Source organism: Melanotaenia boesemani, chromosome 23 (genome assembly GCF_017639745.1).
Source record: "Melanotaenia boesemani isolate fMelBoe1 chromosome 23, fMelBoe1.pri, whole genome shotgun sequence".
In the NCBI taxonomy this organism is placed as follows: Eukaryota; Metazoa; Chordata; class Actinopteri; order Atheriniformes; family Melanotaeniidae; genus Melanotaenia; species Melanotaenia boesemani.
Genome location: NC_055704.1, coordinates 26,702,051 through 26,729,043, shown reverse-complemented (window position 1 = coordinate 26,729,043; position 26,993 = coordinate 26,702,051). Strand labels below are relative to the sequence as shown.

Below are 26,993 nucleotides of genomic sequence, written 5' to 3'. Positions count from 1 at the left end.
GACTGTTTACTGTACACAAAGACGGCGAGATGGCACAAGAGGACATCATTTACGGCCACACTTCTCAGGCAAAATCAGGCAGAAACTGCTGATTTCCGGTTAGGAAGTCCAGGAGTTTAACCTATTCCCGGGAACATCACACAACCAATAAGCAGCAATTAAAAGCCAGCTTTCAGGGATTAAGCCAAATCATTTTAATTAAACTTTCACTGCCTGACTGGCCAGGAATGAACCGTAGATCCAACAGCAGCATCTTGATTTCCCCTTTTTCACTTGTAGAGCAGTTTGTGTTCACGTTTAAATCCTTGTGCACTTACGTGGAACTAAAGCTAATGAAGAGATTTTAACAGGTACCAACAGTGCACGCTGCAGCTGTCAACAGTTAATAGAAATAAAAGCAGGCATTATTTAACTCCTAAATTTCAAAGCAAATTTTAGCTATTTTAGCTCCGATTTTTATCATTTTGTTAGTTTATTTTAAAGTACAAATTATGTGGAATCTCAACCCTTTTAACTACGGAAGCCGAGAGCAGCTGTTATTCTTTTTATCATTATCTCAAGAAAACAAGTTCATTTTTTTCGTTATCTCGAGATAACGAGATAATTAAGGTTGGAACAAAAGTAAACGTGCGATACCCGATTTCATTGATCAAAACAGACCCCGTGACAGCTGATGGGCTGGTTGATCTTTGGCTGCTCCTGATTGGACGTTACTGTCAATCTAAGCTCTCTGATTGGTGGAAAGTCTGACAGGAAGTGGCTTCATCATCATGTCCAGGTCTAAATAGAGGTCTCTTAGCAACATAGTAGTGATGGTGATGTTTTTATGGTGAAATGTGATAAATAATGCTGTTATCATGGATCATTGTGGATTTACCAGATAGAGTCTCTGAATAAAACTACATTTAGTGGCTGGATTGTAAACCTCCTGGATGGGATAGAAACCTGGAAAACTTCTGTAGATCAGCTAAAGGGCAGCTATCCATCACATTTACCCCACAGAGCTTCACACCACCGCACCTGGGACTGATGATAGAAGCGATAGCGCTCGGGGATGCCAACAATCTAGTTTTAGGTTACAAGTATTATGCTTTTTTTCCGATCTTTGGGGACTTTGAGTTGGACAAAGGAAATCTGTTATGCAACACTACCTAGGCTCTCATTGGCCACCAAAACCGGATCTCTGAATCTGTAGAGGAGCTGCCAGATTTCAGGTTGCAGCAATATCTAGTGGATGTGGGGCCTCATTGCAGTTGCCATTCCCAATTCTTCATTCCAGTGTCCTGACTGATTACAGTGGGTGTATATTTTAATAAAAGTAAGTTTTCTGTTGGTTAAAATCAGTCACTGAAGCATCCACAGCCAGAGCTAAAAATACAAGCGTGTTTGTCTGGTGCTGAGGTCCCTAAAGGGGCTCTCCATGTGTTGGTGTGCCAGAGTGGGAGGATGGGCTCATGAGTTATTGATTGAAACCTCTCATAATCTGTGAGCAGGTTCAGAGAAGCTGCAGGGCTGAGCCCAGCGCAGATGTTTGTGTGTAATGCTCTGACATTGAAGATGACCTTCCTGCTGCCACAGATTGAGCTGCCTTTCTGAGGAGCCCACGAGTGCCGAGGAGCTGAGAGAAACACCATGCATGAGAATATCTTCTCAGTTTATGGTTTGGAAACAAATTCTTTGCAGTGAAAGTGTTTTATTTCCTGGAGACATTTTAATTAGAAAACTAATAGACATTAAAACCAAAAGCACCGTTGTTTCTAACATTTAAATGCTGAATAAATGTTTTACTGTAAACTGAAACCATGCTGGAATAACTAGCTCACACTGTGCTAAAAGCATGACATATTTGATCTGGACCGGGTCCATGACGTCGGGAAACATCGATTAAATAAACTGAAATTAAATGAAAAATTGCCATGTTGTAGTAGTTTGTTCAAGTCAGATCAGGAATGTTAAACTCTGGTCCTCCAAGCGGACCTTGGAGGTTGTGGTCCTGCAGGTTTTAGTTGTTTCCTGCTCCAACACCTGATTCAAATCAAATGGCTACAACAGCTTAAGTTCTGCACAGTGAGCCATTATTTTGAATCAGGTGTGTTGAAGCAGGGAAATGTCTGGAACCTGCAGGACATTGGTCCTCCAGGGGCAGAGTCCTACAACTGAATTAGATGATAAATCTTGGGCTGCTGGCAGGAATGATCTCTGGTATCTTTCTGTCTTGCACTGGACATGCAGAAGCCCTTTGACTGAACTGTTTCTTCACTGTGTTTTGTAAACGATGAGAGTCATCCATTATCAGCAGCTTGTTTTCTGGACAACCAGCTCCAGCTTCAGCTAACCCCAGCACACATTGTTTGCTCCATCTCACAAACTGACTGAGCAGGTCTCTACACTCGGCTTTCTGTCCGTCACTGATACTCCCCACAGCTGCAGAGTAATCAGAGTATTTCTGTAGATGACGGGACTCAACGGGAATGTCAGCGACAGGCTGTGAAGTGGGCATCCCGAGAACATGACACCACAAGAGGACCATGAAGATGTGGAGCAGCTGACGGCTGCAGCTACAGGGTAACACCTGGTGAAGCAGTGTGATAGGGTGGGCGGGTCTTCTCACTGGAAAAACAAGGCTTAAATCTTCACCCAGTCAACAGCAGAATCAGCTGTTCCTTTCGCAGCAAAAAAGATTTGGCAAGTTTTTTCCACATACTCAACTCTGCTGCTCATCCCACAAAGTACATTTTCCTTACAAATGTGGCTCCATTTAAAACCAAAATAAACAGACTGTCCAGTTATTTGAGATGTATTTAGACTTTGTCCAAGTTTGGATAGCTTGTAAGGACAGATTATTTCCAGGTGTAAAAACCCAGGCTGGTCAAACAACTAGTTTCACCTTAGCAGCTTTCTGCATCGTTGCATGAGATGAAGGATTTCATCTCATGATTATATCTGCCCACATTTGTCAACTTGTCACAAAAAGATCTGAAGGTGATCCAGCTTTCCAGCTTCCAGGTTTCCCTGTAAAGAAGACCGTCCAGAGGACAATATATTTCAGCCATAGTCCAGGGATTCTCCATATTCCTCCAGAAAGAGCAGAACCGTTATTGCTCTGGATTTCACGTCCTCAGTGTGAGCGACTCAGCAGGCACTTAAAGTCTGTTTTAAGCAGCCAGTGCAGCCACACGAGAGGCATTCATACAAATTTAATTTTTCAATTGTTTTTCTCACCACCTCTGAACAAGGTTTGGATCCAATTTAAATAAAAAAATGCCAGACTTGTGTTCTTAATTTATGAGATCAATCTGGATGTAATCCAGATAGGAGAAAATGGATTTGGGTGGGTTGGCAGTCTCAACACAGCCTCAGAAGATTACTTACAGCTCCGGCATCCCTGCTGGCTCTAGCCAACAGTCCAGACCATAATATTCTCTTTACATAGAAGGTGAACTATGAGAGGTTGTTGGCAGAGAAGCTAAAACTGTCTACACAGGATGTCTCCAGGCTCAGTATGAACAACTTGTCCAGCTTAACTTTACACAGAAGTTCAAGGAGCCCATTTGTTCCCAGTATACAGCTGGCCACCCATGCCATCAGACCCTAACCCTAAAAAATAACACACTGGATTTTATTTAGGTGTGATTTCTTTTAATAATAAAGAAAATAAATAAAGAGACTGCCTGTCATTGATGTCATAACCAAGCGCCAGCAGAGAGGACAACCACACAGCATGGTGGATGGTGGAGGCGACGCCACCGAGCGAGGACTCATCCTGACACCGAACGAGGACTCATCCCGCCACCGAAAGAGGACTCATCCCGCCACCGAGCGATGAGTCATCCCGCCACAGAGCGAAGACTCATCCCGCCACAGAGCGATGAGTCATCCCGCCACAGAGCGATGAGTCATCCCGCCACAGAGCGATGAGTCATCCCGCCACCGAGCGAGGACTCATCCCGCCACCGAACGAGGACTCATCCCGCCACCGAGCGAGGACTCATCCCGCCACCGAGCGAGGACTCATCCCTCCACCGAGCGAGGACTCATCCCGCCACCGAGCGAGGACTCATCCCGCCACCGAGCGATGAGTCATCCCGCCACCGAGCGAGGACTCATCCCGCCACAGAGCGATGAGTCATCCCGCCACAGAGCGATGAGTCATCCCGCCACCGAGCGAGGACTCATCCCGCCACCGAGCGAGGACTCATCCCGCCACCGAGCGAGGACTCATCCCGCCACCGAGCGAGGACTCATCCCTCCACCGAGCGAGGACTCATCCCGCCACCGAGCGAGGACTCATCCCGCCACCGAGCGAGGACTCATCCCGCCACCGAGCGATGAGTCATCCCGCCACAGAGCGAAGACTCATCCCGCCACCGAACGAGGACTCATCCCGCCACCGAGCGAGGACTCATCCCGCCACCGAGCGATGAGTCATCCCGCCACAGAGCGAGGACTCATCCCGCCACAGAGCGATGAGTCATCCCGCCACCGAGCGAGGACTCATCCCGCCACCGAACGAGGACTCATCCCGCCACCGAACGAGGACTCATCCCGCCACCGAGCGAGGACTCATCCCGCCACCGAGCGAGGACTCATCCCGCCACCGAGCGAGGACTCATCCCGCCACCGAGCGAGGACTCATCCCTCCACCGAGCGAGGAGTCATCCCTCCACCGAGCGAGGAGTCATCCCTCCACCGAACGAGGACTCATCCCGCCACCGAGCGAGGACTCATCCCGCCACCGAGCGAGGACTCATCCCGCCACCGAGCGAGGACTCATCCCGCCACCGAGCGATGAGTCATCCCGCCACAGAGCGAGGAGTCATCCCGCCACCGAGCGATGAGTCATCCCGCCACCGAACGAGGACTCATCCCGCCACCGAGCGAGGACTCATCCCGCCACCGAGCGAGGACTCATCCCGCCACCGAGCGAGGACTCATCCCGCCACCGAGCGAGGACTCATCCCGCCACCGAGCGAGGAGTCATCCCGCCACCGAGCGAGGACTCATCCCGCCACCGAGCGATGAGTCATCCCGCCACAGAGCGAGGACTCATCCCGCCACAGAGCGATGAGTCATCCCGCCACAGAGCGATGAGTCATCCCGCCACAGAGCGAGGACTCATCCCGCCACAGAGCGATGAGTCATCCCGCCACAGAGCGATGAGTCATCCCGCCACCGAGCGAGGACTCATCCCGCCACCGAGCGAGGACTCATCCCGCCACCGAGCGAGGACTCATCCCGCCACCGAACGAGGACTCATCCCGCCACCGAGCGAGGACTCATCCCGCCACCGAGCGAGGACTCATCCCGCCACCGAGCGAGGACTCATCCCGCCACCGAGCGAGGACTCATCCCGCCACCGAACGAGGACTCATCCCGCCACCGAGCGAGGACTCATCCCGCCACCGAGCGAGGACTCATCCCGCCACCGAGCGATGAGTCATCCCTCCACCGAGCGAGGACTCATCCCGCCACAGAGCGATGAGTCATCCCGCCACAGAGCGATGAGTCATCCCGCCACAGAGCGATGAGTCATCCCGCCACCGAGCGAGGACTCATCCCGCCACCGAACGAGGACTCATCCCGCCACCGAGCGAGGACTCATCCCGCCACCAAGCGCGGACTCATCCCGCCACCGAGCGAGGACTCATCCCGCCACCGAGCGATGAGTCATCCCGCCACAGAGCGAAGACTCATCCCGCCACCGAACGAGGACTCATCCCGCCACCGAGCGAGGACTCATCCCGCCACCGAGCGATGAGTCATCCCGCCACAGAGCGAGGACTCATCCCGCCACAGAGCGATGAGTCATCCCGCCACAGAGCGATGAGTCATCCCGCCACCGAGCGAGGACTCATCCCGCCACCGAGCGAGGACTCATCCCGCCACCGAGCGATGAGTCATCCCTCCACCGAGCGAGGACTCATCCCGCCACAGAGCGATGAGTCATCCCGCCACAGAGCGATGAGTCATCCCGCCACAGAGCGATGAGTCATCCCGCCACCGAGCGAGGACTCATCCCGCCACCGAACGAGGACTCATCCCGCCACCGAGCGAGGACTCATCCCGCCACCGAGCGAGGACTCATCCCGCCACCGAGCGAGGACTCATCCCGCCACCGAGCGAGGAGTCATCCCGCCACAGAGCGAAGACTCATCCCGCCACCGAACGAGGACTCATCCCGCCACCGAGCGAGGACTCATCCCGCCACCGAGCGATGAGTCATCCCGCCACAGAGCGAGGACTCATCCCGCCACAGAGCGATGAGTCATCCCGCCACAGAGCGAGGACTCATCCCGCCACCGAACGAGGACTCATCCCGCCACCGAACGAGGACTCATCCCGCCACCGAGCGAGGACTCATCCCGCCACCGAGCGAGGACTCATCCCTCCACCGAGCGAGGACTCATCCCGCCACCGAGCGAGGAGTCATCCCTCCACCGAACGAGGACTCATCCCGCCACCGAGCGAGGACTCATCCCGCCACCGAGCGAGGACTCATCCCGCCACCGAGCGATGAGTCATCCCGCCACAGAGCGAGGAGTCATCCCGCCACCGAGCGATGAGTCATCCCGCCACCGAACGAGGACTCATCCCGCCACCGAGCGAGGACTCATCCCGCCACCGAACGAGGACTCATCCCGCCACCGAGCGAGGACTCATCCCGCCACCGAGCGAGGAGTCATCCCGCCACCGAATGAGGACTCATCCCGCCACAGAGCGAGGACTCATCCCGCCACAGAGCGAGGACTCATCCCGCCACCGAACGAGGACTCATCCCGCCACCGAACGAGGACTCATCCCGCCACCGAACGAGGACTCATCCCGCCACCGAGCGATGAGTCATCCCGCCACAGAGCGAGGACTCATCCCGCCACCGAACGAGGACTCATCCCGCCACCGAACGAGGACTCATCCCGCCACCGAACGAGGACTCATCCCGCCACCGAGCGAGGACTCATCCCGCCACCGAGCGAGGACTCATCCCGCCACCGAGCGAGGACTCATCCCGCCACCGAGCGAGGAGTCATTGTCTTTACCGAGGATACAGCAACACGTGGTCTGGAGCAGTAGGAAACCGATTCAGACCTTCAGTTTGGCTGGGGACCGTCTATTTTTACAGTCTTTTCTTTTAGTCTCCCTCTTTAAGGCTGCTCGTCTGACTGGAGATGATATCGTCAGGAACAGGCTGAGTTAAAGGTCTGCCATGATCATCAGTGCGTTACCCCCCAGCTTATACACCACTGCAGGCTCGGTTTTAAAAGTTTTAAACTCATCCAACTGGCTTTTAATGCCTAGTAGTGCTGTGCACCAACCTTCTACTAGTTTTTACTTGGTTTATATGTCTTCTTTTTACATGTGTTTGTTTTTTATTATTCCTTTTTATCTTCGCTGTAAAGCACTTTGGGCACCTTTTTGATGTAAAGTACTAAACAAAAGTCTATTAATTGATTTCCAAACAGGCCGACGTTAATATGAATTCATCACGTTTGACATGTTTTAAGCTGTTCTTTAACAAGTTGATTCAGTTCAGTTTCCTCATGATATTGGCTGATTTTCATCTCGAGAAGTGTGTTAAAGAAACCCACTTTCTGAGTCACAAAGGTCCTTCTGTTTTGTTTTCATGCAAACAGAGATCCATGAAGCTCAGTCAGGTTTGCCATCAGTTGAAGAAAATGGCTGTTTTAGTAAACCAGCATGTGATAGCTAAGCAATAGTTAAATATCCCAGCCCCCTTGAAACACTCTTTGCATCTATAGTTGCACCGTGGATGTGAATGAACCCTGATGTGTTTACAGGAACATGCACCAGTTTCACTGATAATCAGCTAATCTTGATAAAGTCTTCATACATCTTATCTTTGGGTTAGAAGCAGCACATCAGTAAGTTCTGAGAAACCCCCCCGCTGATGCAGCCTGTAGCTGGAAGCGTGTGGTTGAGGGCAGCAGCCCCTGAACAGTTTGTTTGCATGAGTAATCCACATTTGTAAGTGGCTGCCTCTTCATTAACAACATTTAAGAAATGAATGTGAGGAAATCCATCATTATCGCAGCTCGCAATCACCAAACCCTACAGCGACTGCAAACTCATAACCTAAGGCAATTTGCATATGCAATTAGTGTGAGCTTCAAGGAGAAGGATGTGATTGACAGCAGTAAAATGTTTTGCCAAGCTGAGCTGATTGAACCCAATTTACTCGTGGTCAACTTCGTGGGAGCTGTGCTGTATACTTGGAGCTGATAGAAGGTCACTGTGCTGTTTGAAAGCTTGACCTTCAGACCTTTTCTGTAACAACGGTGTCCAACAGACTGAATATTTTCAGTCATTTTTTTCCAGATTGACGCATCCTATTCCTCAGCTGTACATCAGACCCATTTCTCAGGAGAGACGTGAAGAATTTGCCACCATAAAAACAAACAAAAGGATTCAGCTGGCAGCTTGATGGAATCTAATCTGTGAGGACGCACAAGCAGGCAGGGAAGACGGTCTATTCCTACCTTCCGTTCTTTTTGTCACCCTCTTCAAGGTTGTTATTGTCAGGAACAGAGACTGAGTTAAAGGTCTGTACTGAATTTTCTCCATGCATATGGGACATAAAACAACGGCTATGTTTCATTAGAAATTCAAGGCCAATCACTCCCAGGGAGGAAAAGCAGGATGTCAAAGTAATGAGTTAATTTAGGAGATAAGGAACAACAAATGTTATCTCTGAAATTTCACCTAGTAGCAAAATTGCTTCTCAGGCCTGAAGCCCATCCTCTCAAACAGAAGAGGAAAATGTGTCATTACCATAACACTATGCTCAAGAACCGTAAATAAGTATAATCATCCTCTCAAAATATAGTAAAGTTCACTCTGAGGATACACTAAAGATTCCATTAAACCCTCTGGTGTGAATAATGAAGCGAAGTCATTTCAACTGCTTCAGCTTCAGCCGCCATCCCAAACCCCAGACTTCTTAACATATCAAGTTTAAGCAGATGTCTAGTTGTCCCCCGAGTGAGTCAGCCTCGTGGCGCCGTGTTAATGCTTTTTAGTCTGCGAGTATGAAGGAAATGGACCTCCATGTTTACATCATCCTTCACAGGACTACATCGCCCATTTCTCAACCTCCTCTTCACAAGACCCCCCACGAGATCCGTGCAGACACGAGGAAGCAGCAACCCTAACATGCAACACGGCGAGGAGAAACTCAGCTAAAAGACTCTACCAAGCAGAGGCATCCAAACCAAACAGTTCAAACTCCAAGCATTATATTTAGATCTCATTTCCGACGAGGCAGAAAAAATAGACCTTGTAAAGAATAGATGGCAGGCTGGAATCTGAGGCCTCTTTTTTTCTCTTTTGTGTGTCAGCTGGTTATTTTTCCTCCAGAGTTTCAGCTGAAAACATTTCTGTATGTGAGGAGTGTAACCCGTGTTTAAAAGAATAAATAAAGGAGCGGCTGATGAAGAAGGAGGGGGGATCACGAAGAACCATGTACAGCACTTGCACATGTCAGCTACAGTACAGTGCTAATGGGTGAGGGAAGAACACGGCTGGCATGACAACCTACAGAAGGCAGGAGAACGTGGTTACCATGGCAACCAACAAGGAGGTTTGCATCAGAGGCAAATCTCAGCGGTCTGCAGCAGACTGCAACACATTCCACTCGACTGACAGTAACAGAGCCGTCAGGGCCGGAGATGAGGGGAAGAAGGTGCATGCCGCTTCCTTATCGCAGCGTTCCCCTCAATTTCTCAGCATCACCGCTGAGGGAAGGCGGGTCCCCTCCAAACAGACAGCAAGCACCGTCCAGCTAATGACATCTCTTGCCTTGCTGTGTCAGAGAAAAATGAAATCATCCTCACAGTGGGGTCACTTGAAAATACTAAGTCTGTAACGCCGAGTATGTGGCTGTGCATTTCTGCCGTTTCATCCGTACACACTGTATTTAATGAGCATGCCATGACCTTGGTTGGTATCAAAACAACAGAGCAGCGTGACTCGTACGAGCTCTCTGAAGTCAAACATGACAGGAGGAAAAAAGAAAGGAGGCGGTAAATTTGTATTTCTGTGACAACTATTCATGCTTCTGGACTCGTGTAGAAATTGTGGTGACAGAGTTTAAATCCACCAAGGTCATACATTTCATGGAGAGGATGGTGCAGGGTGGCAATGATTTTAATTGCTTTTCCTTGCTCAATCCCTTCGTCCTGCTTCATCTCTGCTCACACTCTGCTGGGTGTCATGTTGTTTTATGACCAACACATCCTCCAAGGGCACCCAGAAGCAGCGAGTTAACCGAAGCAGAGCCAAGAGGCAACTTCCTGGAATGAAGCTTGATCTGACAGCGCCTGGAGAATCGAGGGCTGTAGAAACACAATTACACCAGTTTGCCTTTGGGTGGCGGCTCGCGTTGATAAACTGACTTAAAAATGTGTCATTTTACTCTAATCCTGCATCCGCCTTCGTAATAATCCACCCAGACTATTAACAGCAGCTGTTTTACTAGTGTGTGTGTGTGTGTGTGGTGTGTGTGTGCCTCTAATTTAATACTTTCAGACAAAAAGGGAAAAATAGAACAACGTGAAAGAGAAGCAGCAGTTTTATCCCCAGAGATGGCTTCATTTTCTCCTCTGTTTGCCTATTTGAAAAAAGTTGGGACACTGTGTAAAATGTAAACAAACCAGAATAAAATGTGTAATCTCATCTATCCATAAGTTATTCCCAACAGAACCTAAAGAACATCAGATGTTGAAACTTTGACATGTTATCATTTCATAGCAAATACGAACTTATTGTTAATCTGATGGCAGCAACACATCTATAAAGAAAACCTCTAAAACCTCCATGTACTTTTCAGCATTGATGGAGCTTCACAGATGTGGAAGCTTCCCACGCCATAGGCACTAATGCAGCCCCATCCCATCAGAGATGCAGCTTTTCACCTGTCCACTGATAACAAGCTGGATGCTCCCTCTCCTCTTTAGTCTGCAGGACACGCCGTCCATGCTTTCCACAAACTAGTTCACATCTTCATCCAGGTTTCCACTTTGCCTCAGACCATTTTAAATGAGCTTTGGTCCAGAGAAGACGGAAGAAGCTGCTTCTGGATCCTGTTCACATCTGGCATGAAATTGGAAAATGGATTTCTGGAAGTTTTCTTGACTCCATGCAGTGGTTTTCAGTAGAGAATCATGTCTGCTTTTAATGTAGTGCTGACTGAGAACCTCAAGATCACCAGCTTCCAGTTTGACCTTCAGCCTTGTCTTGTGCACACAGAGATTCCTTCTGAATCTCTAAATCTTTTCATTTGATACTCTGTTGATGGTGGGATCTTCTACATTTCTACAATTTTATTTTGTGGAACAATTTTTTGCCAGTTAGTCTCAGGTTGGTAAAGCTCTGTCCATCTTTCCATCTGAGAGACTCTGCCTCTCTGAAATGCTCCTTTTATACCCAGTCATGTTACTGACCTGTTGCCAGGTAACCTGGTTAGTTGTTAAATGCTCCTCCAGGTGTTTCTGGTTTGTACCAGCTACTTTTCCAGCCTTTTGTTGCTCCGGTAAATTAGCTGTTGACTATTTTCATTGTCGACTATTGTCAACAACGTTGACTAATCGTTGCAGCCCTAGTTTCCAGTAGAGAATCATGTCTGCTTTTAATGCAGTGCTGCCTGAGGACCCAAGATCACCAGCATACAGTTTGACCTTCAGCCTTGTCCCATGCATACAGAGATTCCTCAGTGTTTTGATGATACTGTACACTGTAGATGGTGGGATCTTTAATGTCTTCGCAATTTAGCATGAAGGAACATTTTTCTGAAATTGTTCCAGTTTTAGACCCATTTTGTCTCAGGTTGGTGAAGCTCTGTCCATCTTTCCATCTGAGAGACTCTGCCTCTCTGAAATGCTCCTTTTATACCCAGTCATGTTACTGACCTGTTGCCAGGTAACCTGGGTAGTTGTCCAATGCTCCTCCAGGTGTTTCTGGTTTGTACCAGGTACTTTTCCAGCCTTTTGTTGCTCCTTGGGGTTGTAGAAAGTCCTTACTATCAGTTAAAACAGATGCATCATGGGAAGCTTCTAAGGAATGAACATTTTAGGTAGCCATGGGTACAAAAAGAGGCTTTTTTTAAATGATTACATTCATGAGATATTAAATATCTGCTCAGTTCTTTTTAACTCTGTGCTTTAAGCAATAACTAATCCCCTCTCACTGGGAGAAAAGGAGCGTTTTGCTTGCTGTGCAGCGCTGGAACGGGAGGCTTAGGAGGGCAGCTATTGTCCCTCAGCAGTCCCACACACCCTGATGGTATTTATCTCCAATAACTTCCTCACAGAGCACCTTCAGGCAACGGCGGGAGAAATGCTATGTCTGGATGGTGCGTTTCACCGAGGCAGAGTATGAATCAGGATATTAAAAAGTTGTAGGAGGGCAAAAGCAATTTCCTTCTAAAGGGGATTTTAAATTACAGCTCTTGCACTGGCAGCAAGTTTTACCGTAGAATCATTTTCTCATTCATACCTATCGGGAAAAACACCTCCCATCCACCGCCGTCATCATACATGTCCGCAAAGATAACGTCTGTCAATGGACAGAAGAAGACCTGCTTAAAAAAAGACTTTCGATAATTCATATTCAGGATGTGATGAAGACGACTGTCAAATGAATTATTCTGAATTTTATTCTTTATTTACACAAGATGTGATTAATAAACTTGATTAAGCATCCAGCTGACTGATCTTCTCTCACCTCCTGCTCTACGCCGACACGCGTTTCTTCTGCAGCTGATAAATCAGACTTAAATGTGGTCATATGCAGCTGGAAGACTGGGCTTTTGTCACGAGTCGAACCCTCGTTGGCTTTGTTCTTTTGTGAGGGGAGGCCCCTTCATCCCGGTTACATTCAGATCAACATCGTCTAACACAAGCAGCACGATGAAGATCTGAAGCCGTCGGCACCATCATCTGTAGCTCGATGCATTCCAGCTTTGTCTGATTAGCTTCAACAGTATTAATTTCACTGAGTCTTAAATGAGCTCAAGTCAATAAAAAGTGTATGAGCGTGTGTGTATGTGTGTGTATGGATCGTGTAATCTGAGTCTTATCCTGGCGGATCAAGCAGGACTGAGTTCTACGACCATGTCAAGCGGAGCTTCAGATGAGGACTAGATGGAGCTAATTAGCCCGTCAGAGATGGATAAACAGTCAACATGAAGACCTTTGCTGAACTGAGATTCATTAGTCTCATGTTGTCTTTGCCTCAGAGAAAATTCATGGAGTTGATGTCAATTTAAAGGGAAAACTTTTTCTGATTTGTTATTGGTATATTGCTCACTTAAATCAGACGTGTTTGGCTTTTTAAAACACTAAAAACACTGGAGCATAAAATTGGAGTCTCCCTTTTATCCCACAGGTGTACCCATTAGAATAAACCAATACTCCCATTTCAAACCGTCTTTAAATGTAAATGGACGGGTTACAAACTGACTTTCAGGCACGGTGTGAAATTTCAAAATAAACATGAAGTAATAAGTTTTGTTGATGTGCAAGAGCTGAAGGCTAATTTACAAAACAACGTTGCAGAAAATGATCTTGCCTGGTAATGACATGCTGGCGGTGTTTAATATTTCAAGATCATGAAGACAAACAAATGCAGTTAACAGAAAAGTGATGAATGTTCGGAGACAAAAAGCAGCAGGTTTGTTCAGCTGGACCGACAGTGATGGTTGCTTGGCTCATTTCAAGGTCAGGTGGGCTGCACAGAGTCATTTACCTGCAAATTATTCAGCACTGTTTTTCATAAATATACACTCACCTTCCACCTGTTCAACTGCTTGCTAACAAATATATAACCAGCCAATCACAAAGCAGCAAATCAATACATTCAGTCATCAAGACGACCTGCTGGAGTTCAACCTGAGCATCAGAATGAGGAAAAAAGAGGATTTGAGAGACTTTGAACGTGGCATGGTTGTTGGTCTGAGTATTTACTGGGATTTCCACCCACGACCATCTCCAGGGTTTCCAGAGATGGTCTGAAGAAGAGAAAATATCCAGAGCAGCAGTTGCCTGGAATCTGCTGGAAACATCATGAAAACATGGATCCATCCTGCCTTGGATCAACGCTTCAGGCTGCTGCTGGTGTGATGGTGGGGGGAGGTTTTCTTGGTCCACTTTGGGCCCCTTAGTACCAACGTGGCCTGGTTTAACCAGCACAGCCTACCTGAGTATTGTTGCTGACCATGTCCATCCCTTTATGCCCACAGTGGAGCATCTTCTGATGCTACTTCCAGCAGGATAATGCACCATGTCACAAAGCTCAGATCATCTCCACCTGCTTTCTAGAACATGACGATGAGTTCACTGGACTCCAACGGCCTCCACAGCCACCAGATCTCAGTCCAGTAGAGCAGCTTTGGGATGTGGTGGAACGGGAGATTCTCATCATGGATGCAGCCGACAAACCTGCAGCAACTGTGTGATGCTGTCATGTTAACATGGAGAAAACCTCTGAGGAAGGTTTCCACCACCTGCTTCATCTATCACACCAGGAATGAAGGTGGTTCTGGAGGAAAATGGTAGCAGCAAGATGGACTTGATAACATGGATGGTAAGTATTAGATCTACTAGCTGTAGCACAGTAATGAAGGGTGGACTAAAATGATTAATCAATTTTTATCACCAAATAGTATAAAGTAATACCAGTGTTCTCCATTAGCACCATTTTATTCATCGATTTCTTACTATAGCATCAGCAATAATGATCATATTGAGACGATATATTTAGGAGATATAATATGGAAGAACAGTCTAATCAAAAAGCGACAGACAACAACTCAACGCATCAACCAGCGTCCCTTCCTTTCCAGAGTGTTACTGATCAGTCCACAACCAAGGTTTTATTTCTATCCTCTACTTTATAATGTTCACTACAAGAGAAAACACACAGCCTGACAACTATATTCATTTCCTCTCCATCTTATGATGAACGCCAGGCTGAGAGTCTCCGGCTAAACACAGTTAACCAGGCAGATGGCCTTTCATCCTGACGGCCTGCCGCTTCTTGAAAAGTTCACCCATGATAACTTGTCCAAGACTAAAGGTTAGCGCAGCATCAAGACTTTGGGTCTGTTTTTCTAACTAATGGCTCTTTTAACAGGTCTGGTGAAACTTAACGGAACCTCAGGTGGCGGCTGCATGCCCCCTCCCCCTTGTAATTGGTGCAAATATGAGGAGAATTCAAGAAGTGAGCTTGATTGTCAGGATTTAGTAAAAGCCTGCCTGTCAGATTTGGTTAGTGCTGATGAACAGGAGCATCTGCATGTAAACAGAAGCTTTACCTTGGGAGACGAGCCGGGGCTGGGGGGGTCATTCAGGTTTGGGAGGCAGGGATGGGGGGTGGGATCACTAAGTACTGCCTAGCTTCTCCTCAGTCCGTCACCTGGTAACAGTGAGACCAGGGAGCCTGTGGGCTAATGGATTCAAGGCTATACAGAGCAGCCCCCCACCTTCATGGCTCCTCCTGCCTCCTGAGATACTGGGTAACCTGGGAGCAGGAAGCAACAGGCCTCCTCTTTTTTTACATTTTGTTAGTGAAAACCTAATAAGCACCATGGATTTGCTTGATGTAATTGCACAGAGCTGAAGCGTCCTGTTCTGTGTGCACTGGGCAGCAGCCAATCAGCAAACCTGTGGGAGGTGATAAGCCTCCTTTACAGCAATGGGGGTTCCCACCAATAACAGCAGGAGAACTATCACTAATCTGTGGAAATAAAAGTGTGTTTCTCTTGTACTGGATCCATGTAAAGCTACCAGTAAAACTACCAGTTTACCAGATTTAACAAATTCACACGAGAGAAAAGACTTCTTACATATTAAAACGCTGTTACAGCTCATTTCTCAGTCAATGGTTTTCTTTTCCTTCTCCCTGCTCAAGATAAATCTCAACTGAAGGATGAGTAGAAAAAGGAGACACGGCAGCAGATCCACAGCCTGCCTATTTCATCAGCTGGATGGAGGTGAACAAACGGAGGGATTAGCTTCTATAGGATGAAAGCAGCTTCTCGTCTTCTGCCTCAGTGTCCCTCCCTTCCTCCTTTCATCTGCCCCCATATCCACATCGTGGTCTCCCCTCGCAACTACAGACATGTTCTATATGTAGCAGCCTTGCACAGAGCCAGCTGCGCTCCACCCTCTAACCACAGCAGAAACCAAACGCACAGAAAGCTCTTCCACATGGCGATGACAGGCATGAAAAACGCTGCTGAGGATGAGCTGGGAGTTGGAGTTCCCACGTGAACCCCCTCCACCACCTCAAAAAGCCACCCAACCTCATTGTGTCGCACAGGCACTGATGCAACACAGTTACACACATACAAGTCGCCTCTTTGTAACTTCTGGAGTAGCCCAACAAACAAACAAACAAACAAACAAAAAGTGCAGTCTTACCTGGCCGGAGCAGAACACCTTCAGATCCAAATCTGCTCCCCCTGAACAGAGAGGGCTCGCTCAGATGAAGAAGGAGTCTTGGAGAAAGAATGTGTGTGTGTTGTGTGTGATGCTGGGAGAGAAAGATGGAGATAGAGAGGGAGAGCTGGGAGGGAAATGAGAGGTGGAGCCTGGCGGAGGGGAGAGAACGAGGGCTGGATGATGACTGTGTCTCCTGTTTATATAGCCAGTCTTGTGGGAGCAGAGTGGATGGCGCTAGATTATCTTCTGTTCAAACATGCACGGTGGATGCACCCGTGCAAGGCTTGAGAAGGGGAGGGAAAATGGGAAAAAAAGAGGAGGAGGAGGTGTGAGAGAGACAGGGGAGACTGAGCTGTTTAAGCCAGCATCGTCACGCAGCAGTTCCTAGGAATCCCTCCAGTAAGAGGGGCACTGCATCACTGAGTCCTTGGCTGTGATTGGCTGAAGAATGGGGAGACGCAAGATTGGTGGGCGATGCTGTGTAACCTAAGATGACCCTTTCACTACATATTAACATGCCCTGACCATCTTCCACTTGTGGGTACACATTACCTTCAAGGACACTTGAGAACACCCCTCCCCGGGATCCTGGATGTGTTTGTGATTGTCTGCCCGCCACAGTGATTCAGGCCCATGCAAGTGAATAAAAAACATCCTTTTACAGGCTCCTGTCCACGAGGGGAAGCTGATTTCCCCGGAGGGAACAATGAGCCCGTCATCAGAAACAACACCTTCACAGACAGTCTTCCATTGGATTAACTGGACATTCAGTCATGACGACCCCCAATACCCATGAAGAGGACTAGATATCATTTTAATAACTGATTACCATACCTTGATTATTTAGAAATTCTCTGGAAATGTTAAATTTCTATTAACCTAATTAAATCTAAATATTTAATCTCATGTTCAACCCCAATTTAAAAAGTTGGAATAGAGTGCAAAATATGAATAAAAACTAAATTTAATGATTTGTAAATCTCATAAATCATTATTTTATTCCCAATAAAATATAACCAATACACCAGAGGACGAAAGAGACGAATGTGATGAAAATATGGGCTGATATCGAATCTGATGGAAAAAGCTGGAACAGGAGCAACAAAAGGCTGGAAAAGTAGCTGGTACAAACCAGAAACACCTGGAGGAGCATTTAACAACTAACCAGGTTACCTGGCAACAGGTCAGTAACATGACTGGGTATAAAAGGAGCATTTCAGAGAGGCAGAGTCTCTCAGATGGAAAGATGGACAGAGCTTCACCAACCTGAGACAAAATGGGTCTAAAACTGGAACAATTTCAGAAAAATGTTCCTTCATGCTAAATTGCGAAGACATTAAAGATCCCACCATCTACAGTGTACAGTATCATCAAAACACTGAGGAATCTCTGTATGCATGGGACAAGGCTGAAGGTCAAACTGTATGCTGGTGATCTTGGGTCCTCAGGCAGCACTGCATTAAAAGCAGACATGATTCTCTACTGGAAACTAGGGCTGCAACGATTAGTCAACGTTGTTGACAATAGTCGACAATGAAAATAGTCAACAGCTAATTTACCCGTCGACTATTGACAGCAAAAACAAAAAAAAAAAAAACACCTACAGTGTGAGACATCGTCTTCTTCTCTATCTCTGCTGAGTTGCACATGCGCAATAAAGTCTGCAAGGCGAAAAATATGGCGGCCGACCGGGGAATAGAATGGCGGCAGAGGACTTACAAAACTTACAAACCACGGAAGTACGTCTGCAATGCTCGAACATTTAAAGATGAGGCAGGTTGGACTTACATAACAACCTCATGCAAGATTTCAAAGCTGAAAGTGAAATAAGATCCATTAATAAATATGAGATACATAACTGGTTGACTATTCGTTTTAATAGTCAGTGACTAATCGACTATCTGAATAGTCATTAGTTGCAGCCCTACTGGAAACCACTACATGGACTCAGGAAGACTTCCAGAAACCACCGTCTGTGAACACAGTTCACCCTGAAACCCACTAATGCAGGTTAAAGCTCCATCATGCAGAGAAGAAGCCAGATGTGAACAGGATCCAGAACCAGCTTCTTCCGTCTTCTCTGGACCAAAGCTCATTCAAAATGGTCTGAGGCAAAGTGGAAACCTGGATGAAGATGTGAACTAGTTTGTGGAAACATGGACGGCGTGTCCTGCAGACTAAAGAGGAGAGGGAGCATCCAGCTTGTTATCAGTGGACAGGTGAAAAGCTGCATCTCTGATGGGATGGGGCTGCATTAGTGCCTATGGCGTGGGCAGCTTCCACATCTGTGAAGCTCCATCAATGCTGAAAAGTACATGGAGGTTTTAGAGCAACATCTGCTCCTATCCAGACAACGTCTCTTTCAGGGAAGGCCTTGCAGATTTCAGCAAGACGATGCTGAACCACATCCTGCATCCATCACAGCAGCATGGCTTCACAGGAGAAGAGTCCGGCTGCTGAACTGGCCTGCCTGCAGTCCAGACCTTTCACCAGTACACAACATCTGGAGCATCATGGAAGCAGAAATCCAGCAACCAAGGTCCAGGACTGTAGAGCAGCTAGAATCCTGCATCACCCTGGAACTACTTTTTACACCGTGCTGAACATCACCCTAGAACTACTTTTTACACCGTGCTGAACACCACCCTGGAACTACTTTTTACACCATGCTGAACATCACCCTGGAACTACTTTTTACACCATGCTGAACATCACCCTGGAACTACTTTTTACACCATGCTGAACATCACCCTGGAACTACTTTTTACACCATGCTGAACATCACCCTGGAACTACTTTTTACACCATGCTGAACATCACCCTGGAACTACTTTTTACACCGTGCTGAACATCACCCTGGAACTACTTTTTACACCATGCTGAACATCACCCTGGAACTACTTTTTACACCGTGATGAACATCACCCTGGAACTACTTTTTCCAGACGTGTTGCCGCATCAGCTTAACTATCAGCTCATATTTTCCATCTCATGGTGAAATGTCATTTTCATCCTCTGACATGTTGTTTATGATCTACTGGGAATAAAATGTTTGAGATTTGAAAATGATTTAATTCTGTTTTTCTTGAGAACTGGGGTTGTGTGAATTCGGAATAAAAAGTATGCACTGACGTTGGTAGCAAAGCAAGCATGTGACACGAGGTTCATGAATATGAAAAGCCGCCTCAGGTAACAAAGGAGATTGTCCATCATCTGCACGGCATGAATGCATGTGCTCGCCTGCACTCACAGGTCTGACAGAACCTGGCAAGCTGCAGATTTAATGGGGTTGCATCTCATCTTTCCCCTTGAAAACAGAAAAATAATCCACTCCACATGTATCCTGCTCAGGAGGGTTGTGAATGCTCTTTACAATGAATTCCACCAAACAGCAGTCCAAACACACACCACAGAGACTAGCACATAAAAGTCTGAAAATGAAGTAGAGGCCTAACAATTCATCTATTTAATGATCAACAATCCAACAGCCTGCATCCAAATGAAAACTACTAGCACAGATGAACGCAATCATCCGTCAGATGTTTCCAACGCATCCGTCTTGTCTGTTAACAACCACAGCGTGTGATTCTAGAAAAACGTGGATTTCCAGAGTAGTGAAGTCAGGCTGTTCTGCCTTATAAGATGTAAATATTAGGGTTGAACAAGCTGATCTTATTCTCAGCTGGTTCATTTTAAGGCTCAACAGGTCATCCCTGTCCTACTGTCCTACTGCTTCTGTCCCATAACAGTAGAATTATAGATTAACTGAACATTTCTGTTTTCCTTTATTTTTCTTTTAAATGATCACTGCCTGCCTCAGATGTGAGATTGCAATCCTGCTTTTTGTCTGTTCCAGCAGGAAACTCGCCTCATGGCTGAAATCCATCCCACAGGCTCTAATCGGACACCACGACATCACACAGGCTGGACCGGAGCGGACCGTGGGTTAACAGGAGGTTCGGTAAATGGATCGACTGAAAGTGTCTCATGCTCAAAGACATCCTGGTAAATTTCAATGTGAGGTCATTCTGAGTTAGTAAATTCCAGGCAATTAAAGTACGAACACAATTAAATGAGGAACAAACGGGTGGAATAGTTTCCACTTTCTTCCAACAACCAAAATCTCTGGTTGTAATCTGATGAGGAAAATGTGGGAATCTGGAGGTGTGGAGCGGTTTTTAGCTGGTTATTAGAAATACATCTGGTTTACGCTGCAGATATCCTGATTTAATGTCTACAGAAAGAAATGTATTCTCTCACTTTTCCATGATGTGAACGTCCAGAACCTGTTTGTGTTCAGAGAATGATGCAGGAGAAGTAGATTCTTCAGTATTTCAGCTGCTTCCTGTGACTTCTTTGGAATGGAAGTGGCTGTTAAATGAGTTTGTGGTCTCATATTGACCACGGGATGGAAATCTTATCGCAGGCGCAAACATTGAATTCTTATCCACTGAACGGATATGGTTTAAAGCCTCTGCAGAGCTGCAGAAAGTCGTCACAAGGCTGCATATCGGTGTCTGAGTGACAGAGGACATACGTCACTACTGTTCAGTCCAGCCAACTAATGGAACTTTTTCTAAAACAAAGAGGAAGGAACCGCTGTATGGCAGCTCCAGTCAGCAGGACCCTGCATTAGAAAAATGTCAAGGATATTGATTAAAGGCTTCTTAAAGGCTTCTGTTACCCACACCTAGCTCATCAGGTCTCCACCAGTGTGATTCACAGAGAAGCAGCTTCCTCCGTCCTTACCGTCTGTGCTCATGCTGCCCCAACAAGCCGGCGCTGCTCTTGTTTACAGGTCGACAGCATCTCTAGGAGCTGGGCGACAGCCTGTGGCAGACTGATGGATGATGTGACACTCGTGCTGCTGTGTCAACCCTCCAACCACCTCCCACATACTCCTTTCACCCACTTCCACTCACTGCCTGAGGATGGAGGGAAATGATTAGAAACGCTGATGAAGCTTAAAGTCATACCTTGCTTTCATGCATCTGTAAGAACGAAAGAAAACGGGGAGCAGCTGCCAGCTTCCATCACGGTTCTGACAAGGTTAGATTCCTAATACTCAGCGGTGGGGAAATGAGGTGACATAAGATCAATAACTGGATGCTCAAAATCCCAAAGAAATTACACATGCAAGTGGGGAAAAAAAAGGACACAACAGAAGAAAAGACATCGGGCAGAAGATACTGACCGGAACGATCCACAAAATAAAAGTCATTCTCTTAAATTAACGAGAATAAGAATCTATTTGGATACAGTTTATATTTGATCTGACACTGGATTTAGTGATGCGAGTAAAACTGGTTTTAATAAGGCGACACACCGACAGAGAAGCTGAACTTCACATAAAGAATAATCATTCCAATTTTTTTAAACAGCATTTGGTCTCATCTGTGGTGTTGGAGACCAATACTGATTTCAACCTTCCTCACACAAGATTCACAGAAAATTAAAGGACCGTTTGGCTCAAGTGATTAAACATTTTAACCCTACCTTTCTGAGAGTCACATGACCAAGACAGACGGACAGGCTCCCCCACAAAGCTCCTAGACGTGGACCATGCTACACTGACGCTACTCTGAACATGCCACCGTTTAAACATGGATGCTTGGCAGATGTTCCAGTGGATTTCTTCATTTTTAGCTTCCACAGTCAGAGGCTATGCTAGGCTGATAAATCCATCTTCTCACAAGTATGTGACCTTTCAATTGTTTTACTGCGGCCAGAGGCAACAGTTCAAACTTAAACCTCTTAAAATAAATACGTCAATGTTCAGCAAAAAGAGGAGCAGTGGCTTTGCCTTCAAATGCCCCGGGGCCTGGTTTTCTACTTCCTGTCTAAAAATACCCAAAATAAAAGCAGGAGGTCTTTCCACCTAGAAGGGCTGTTTGTATAACGAAGACAAAGCTGAGACATGTGAGGTTACTGTGTTTCTGTGTCCAGGTAAACTCACCTGGAACACAGTAGAAAATGTAAAAGGTTTCTCCTAAAAGAAAATCACGTTTTTCATATGGATAAAACACATTTCACCCATTCACCGTAGGCTCAGTGTAGCCCCGCAGAGGCTCGACGTGCACCTCCGCCAGACCAGACGCGCGCCCCTGCTACGCATACGGTTGACGTGGAAGTACCTCCTTGTGATTGGTCAGTTTGGGATTACGTGTTTCCAGACTTCTGGACCTACTCACTGAATTTGTGTGGTAACGGCCATTAACCAACACACAATGGATCAAGCGGACCAGCGGCTGATCGAGAAGGTCAGAAAATATAACCATCTGTATGATGCCACCTCCAAGAACTACAAAGACGCTCAAAGGAGCGCAGCTTCGTGGAGGGAGATTGCCGGTGTTGTCGGTATGGAAGTCTGAATGTAGTGAAAAGTCGGAAAGTGGTGGAAAAACTTCCACAACAAGTACATGTGGATAAAAAGAAAAATGACCAGGAGCAGTGGGCACGCTGGTGGGCAAAGGACGCCGGCTTTTTTATCTTATTATTCTGGCTTGTGCCCATAGACTGTATATAAAAGATGGGCGGAGCCTCCGTGACGTCACCCGTAGGTTTCTGAAGAGCAAAAGTGAAGCTCGTTGGGCGCTCCCACTATCACCATCTTGGCAGCGTCACGAGTGTCGTTAGTCCCAGAAAATACAAAAATGGGCAAAGAGGTGGAGCTGAGAAGGGGACTGTGAAGGTGGGGGTGGATGATTGACAACCATCAAACTCCAAGCTGCCTGTAGCTAAGAGCTAACCCCGAGCAACGGTAGCTAACCAGCTAACGGAGGTAGGCGGGCTAAAGCTAAGGCATGCTGTTAGCCGGCTAAAAACCGCAGCTGTGCTACACTCGCCCTTCTTTACACGGATATTGGATACCTGTCAATCAAAAGGACACACCCCTAATTATGCCAAATTTCAAGATTCAATAACATCCAAACGGATGAGTTAGAAAAAAATTCACCCCCCTCACAGTTGTCATGAAAGTAAACTTGAGCTTTTAATCCTAAAATGGATTTTTGTACCAGGCTTTAAACATGTTTATTTCTGCTTTGAAGTTGGTCTTTTTAACATGGGAGACGCTTCTCCCGGCTGTTCGTTGTTCAATAATCCACTGTTTGAGCTGCTCTTCTAACTGTGGCCACCTCACTTTGTTACCGCGGAAACGCTGTTACGTCTTCTTAACTTGGCACAGTTCATTTTCTTGCTTCCTCCACTTCCGAACCATAGATTCATTAATGTTCTGCTCTATTCCCATGTACAACCACGTAACTGATAGCCTGTAGTTTGAATTGTGCCTCATAAGCATGTCTCTTCACTGGTGCCATTTTCAGGGGTCCTTAGACAAACAAATGTTGTTTTGCAGCATACTGTAGCCTACCTTTAATATAACCTTTAATATACCGGTACCTGCTGGAGGCATGGCGGAGGTAAGCGTACATGCTGAGGCGCACACATAAGGCGCACCAGGTCATTAGGCGCATGGCTGATTTTTGAGAAAATTTAAGGCTTTTAGGTGCGCCTTATAGTGCAGGAAATACGGTATTTCTGTGAGATCAGGTCATTCAGAGAGGCGGGACAAAGTGTAAAAATACATCAGCTGTCAAAGGATCGTAGCACATTTTATGTGCTATTCAAAAAGCAGGAAAAGGCTCCTCCTCCACGTTATATCAATTACCAACGTTTAAGCAGATCTATAATGCTTAAAGAGAGCAGCCTGTATGTGAGTTAATGAGGGGGGGGGACCCGACACATGGATGTGATGCAGAGGGACCAAGCATCAAGTTAAGGGTAATAGTGAGAAGGTGAAAAATTTACCTTAGAACCAGCAGGAAGAGAGAATCCTTCACTATAAACCTCCATCTCCATGGAAACCAGCAGGACCGTCCACCGTGGTGAGACAGACGTCTCTGGAACCAGCAGACATAAGACCTGGTTTCTGGTCCTGGCTGCTAGTTCCAGAGTTTCTGTCCACCGTGGTGAGACAGACGTCTCTGGAACCAGCAGACATAAGACCTGGTTTCTGGTCCTGGCTGCTAGCTCCAGAGTTTCTGTCCACCGTGGTGAGACAGACGTCTCTGGAACCAGCAGAATCTCTGATGTCATGTGACTCCTGGTTTGTGTGGCGAAATGAGCCGAAGCTGTGAAGTGGACCGAGCTGTTCTCATGGTTTCTACATTCCCACAGACCTGCTGGGCTTTGGGCCGTGTTTGGCTTGGATGCCGACGCTCGGTGGCCGAGTTTCTCTCGTTATGTTGCTAGGCTACATGTTAGCATGGTGTGCAAACGTCTTCTGTCTTTTCAAAGGAGGCTCCGAGAACTGACCACGGAGAAATCTGTTAGTGTCAGAGGAAGTCGATAGAAGGGATTTGAGATGCAGCAAGTAGCTGATTATAAACATTTTACTTAAATGTAGTTAAAGTAAAACGTTTTTCTGCTGAGAGAATTCCTGTTTTTGTTTATCCTACAGTAAAGTGAATAATTTGGATTTGGGAATATTTGCTGGCTAAAATAAATTCAAACATTCAAACCTTGTTTCTGTCCTTCTCACCACTCTGCCTACACAACCATCTACTCCCTTTTCTATACTCAGTTGGAATTGATAATCCTGAATTAAAACATATTCAGTCTGCTCGGCTGTATAGATCACTGTAGCTGTTGTAAATTATAGCTTTTTACTAATCAGACTGCGAGTCATTAATTCTGGTGAATGCAGCAGGGAAGCATGTTTGTATACCAGTTACCGCTCATGCTCTTCCCATCCCTTAAGTCTATTAAAGAAGTATTGTGGAGGTAGGAGTGGATACAGCACAGCAACCAGTGCCGGTCTTCTCCACATTGCTTTGTTAAAAAGCATCGCTCAGTGTTTTGTTTCAAGGCCAAATCATTAAATCCTCTTTTTCTGCTTCACAGCAGCCATTGTTTCACTGGTGATTTACCATCATGTCATTCCTCTCTAGTGGGCCTATTCTGGTCTGTGCATCATTCTCATGTGAGGAGAAGAGTTATTTTTAGACAGGAATCACGTGATGTCTGTGCAAGTAGAGATTCACAGCTGTAGGTCACTATGCCACGATCCAGATCCACAGCTCTCATCTCACAACAAATCCTGTTCATCCTCACAAAACATTCAGCTTAAAATGAGCTGTTCGTGCGTCGTTACTTTCTCCCCTTAAACATTGTAATGTTTTCTAAATGCACTGAAACGAAGCCTCATGAGGCACATTTTATCCTGGTTTCATCCCACCGTCACCTGCAGACCCTTACATACTCTTCATAGGAAGGTCCGGGTCGGACCCAGACCAAGAGCGCCCTCATAGCATCTATGTCAAACTTCAAACTGCAGATCTATTTAACATGAACTGAACAGGTTTTATCTCATAAATAAATTCATGATTTATTCTTAATATTAAAGAGATCAGGGAGAGGTGTTTTCCAGAAAGAAACATCATTACACAAAATCATGTCCTGGTTGACATAAAGCATAAAAGCCGTAGTAACTTGGATAGATTTTACTTTATTTAAAAATGGTATGAACTTTCTGGAACTGTTAGGATTGGTAATAACCGTGTTTCGCCCTTACAGCCACTAAACACGGTTTTGCATGCTATTTAGTAAGAACTGTGCAGATTGTCTTGCTTCCAGACCACTATACCTCCTCACCAGATCTGTTGCCATGACGCCAGTAAATGAAAGAGCTCATGTTATGAAGCCCCCACTATCAGCCCCCCAACCCAAACAGATTCAAAGGTTTTACTTTGTAGAATTTACCTTGCAGGTGCAGATATTGTGTGTGTGTCATGGTCGTCTATGATCTCTGCATGACTTCTGTTCGCTTTTCCACTATATATATATATATATATATATATATATATATATATATTATATTATATATATATATATATACACACATATATGATAACTCCTCTGTTTCCCTATTTTACTGTTTCCATGCTCCCCTTGAAGGACCAGCAGATGCCGTCTCTGTGAAAATTGGTAAATGTGGTGGGAACAGTGTCCAGGTCACAATTATTTATTATCAATATTAATAACATTACCATTATTAGTATTAGTAGTAGGCTAGTAGTAGCAACAGCAGCAGTAGTGGTAGTAGTACCAGGCCTACTACTGTGCTGCGGGAGTTTAACAAATGTTATCTTTACTTGATTTTTTTCCAGAGAGGAGCAAGCGTGATCCAAGACCATGCTGCTGGAGTTTGTAAGAAGGTGGCTGCAGCTTTCTCCAACAGCTGGAAAATGAAGAAAGCCCTGAGTGATGCTCAAGAACAACTGGAGCTTCCTGTCCACAAACTAATCACCAAATCACCCACAAGATGGAGCTCCAGACAGCGCATGACTCAGCGATTCATTGAACAAGAGAAGGACATCCATCATGTGCGGGTGCAGACAGAAAGCGCCATCATCTGAATCCAACCTGGCAAGATCTTAAGTGCTAGAATCAGTAAGCAAAGCCCTCGGTCCCCTGTTAGAGCTCACTGATGCACTTTCAGGTGAGAGAGTTGTAACGGTGTCCTACCTCAAGCCTGTC

The 26,993-nt window shown here is 46.4% G+C and overlaps 1 protein-coding gene across 6 annotated transcripts in view; it reads right to left on the bottom strand.

Moving 5' to 3' along the window:
- syt1a (synaptotagmin Ia) overlaps positions 1–26,993 on the bottom strand; it is a 274,765-nt gene that overhangs the window by 231,222 nt on the left and 16,550 nt on the right. For 4 of the 6 annotated variants that reach the window (XM_041978100.1, XM_041978099.1, XM_041978101.1 and 1 more), the window contains one exon: positions 21,204–21,379. The exons of 1 other annotated variant lie outside the window; for it this stretch is intronic. The gene's annotated coding sequence lies outside the window, so the exon portion shown is untranslated. Of the gene's footprint in view, positions 1–16,433; positions 16,562–21,203; positions 21,380–26,993 lie in introns of those variants that run through there. One more of the 6 variants, XM_041978102.1, reaches the window with a different exon arrangement.